General features: G+C 37.5%; 1 non-coding gene across 1 annotated transcript; it reads right to left on the bottom strand.

The window, feature by feature from the left end:
- Positions 1-445: 445 nt before the first annotated feature.
- Positions 446-519, bottom strand: TRNAN-AUU. The gene has a single exon. It is a non-coding gene; the product is annotated as a tRNA-Asn (tRNA).
- Between the last annotated feature and the right edge of the window lie 1042 nt (positions 520-1561).

Here is a 1561-nt window from a genome sequence, read left to right as displayed (position 1 = left end):
TGCACACTTTGGGCATCACTCAATTGTACTAAATTTTATTGGTGTGGTTGAAGGTTTAGGCATGGGTGGTTTGGAATCGTAGCTCAATTGGTTAGAGCGTTGGTCTTATGAGCCGAAGGTCGTGGGTTTCAAGCCCTGCCAGAACCACCAACATCCTTAAATATGTGATTTTCAATTTATAAAGTTTCCTCAACTCCCTCGAAGGCTTATATATAGAGGTTGCAAATCTTGTTGACGGATCTAATTTCAGTTTCTAGAATATGCAAAAATTGAAGATTATATAGACCTCTCTCAAGAACTCGCTCATAAACTTATTGTAAATATTCTCAAGTCGATGGTATTTAACTTATTGAAGTTTGAGTTAAGACATTTCCATTGCTAGAAGGAAGGCTTGAACCTCCAAAGCACCAAACACCACTTATATAAGGATTGCTTCAATCCCATCCGCTAGAAGAAGGGTTTGAACCTCCAACCTTGTGGTTAATAGCTACACGCTCTAACCAACTGAGCTATTCCAGCCAATCATTTGTAAAAGTTCTAGTCCACATCTAGCAGAGATTGTCCATTTTGGCACATTACGTATTGTCATCTGCCTCACAGTATTAAAACACGCCTATTAGGGAGAGGTTTCCGCACCCATATAAGGATTGCTTTGTTCCTCTCTCCAACTGCTAGCAGATATTGTCTATTTTAATCCATTAAGAATTGTCGTCAGCCTCACAGTTTTAAAACGCGTCTACTAGGGAGACGTTTACACACCCTTACAAGCAGTCAGAATGGCCGAATGGTCTAAGGTGCCAAACTCAAGATCTTACACTAAGTAATCATATTATTGATTATAAGTAATCATATTATTGATTATTGTGAGGCAAATGTTAAGCCAAAGTGTATAATGGGGTCTTGGGTTGAAAGCATCCAGATATATTCGATAGTAGCCTCAAGAACTTGATCTCAATTGGATCTCAATTGGTTTGTAAAAAATAGTCATAATACTCATAACTTCTTCTAAAGGAGATCTTAGGTACACCCTCTTCGTTGGCCTTCAACAGATGGTAACCAATTAGTAGGTTAACTTTGGAGAACACTAAAGCTAAATACAACTGATCGAACAGGTCATCAATGCATGACAACAGATACTTGTTCTTGATGGTCATCATGTACAACTCTGGCTAGTCTATACAAAACAGCATGAACCATTATTCTTCTTTATTGATATTACTATGGTCCCCAGGTGACACCTTCCATCATATGAGTCTCCTTGGCAAATACCCGCTTTTATCCCTATCAAAACTCTCCTTAGATATACCTCATGCTCTACACTAGTTTTGGACTACACTAGTATATCATTATGAAAACTATCAAGAATGTATCGAAGAAGTAATTGAATATCCAGTTCATCAATTTCATAAATGTTGTAAGGGCATTGTTAAGTCAACAGATGTTGTCTTGAACTCATAATACTCATAACTCTAAAGAAGATCTTAGGTATACCCTCTTCGTTGGTCTTCAACTGATACTAACCCGTTAGCAAGTTAACTTTGGAGAACACTAAAGTTAAATA

This window comes from Cucurbita moschata, unplaced genomic scaffold, assembly GCF_002738365.1.
Source record: "Cucurbita moschata cultivar Rifu unplaced genomic scaffold, Cmos_1.0 Cmo_Scf00095, whole genome shotgun sequence".
Classification (NCBI taxonomy): Eukaryota; Viridiplantae; Streptophyta; class Magnoliopsida; order Cucurbitales; family Cucurbitaceae; genus Cucurbita; species Cucurbita moschata.
This window is presented reverse-complemented; position numbering and strand designations above follow the sequence as displayed.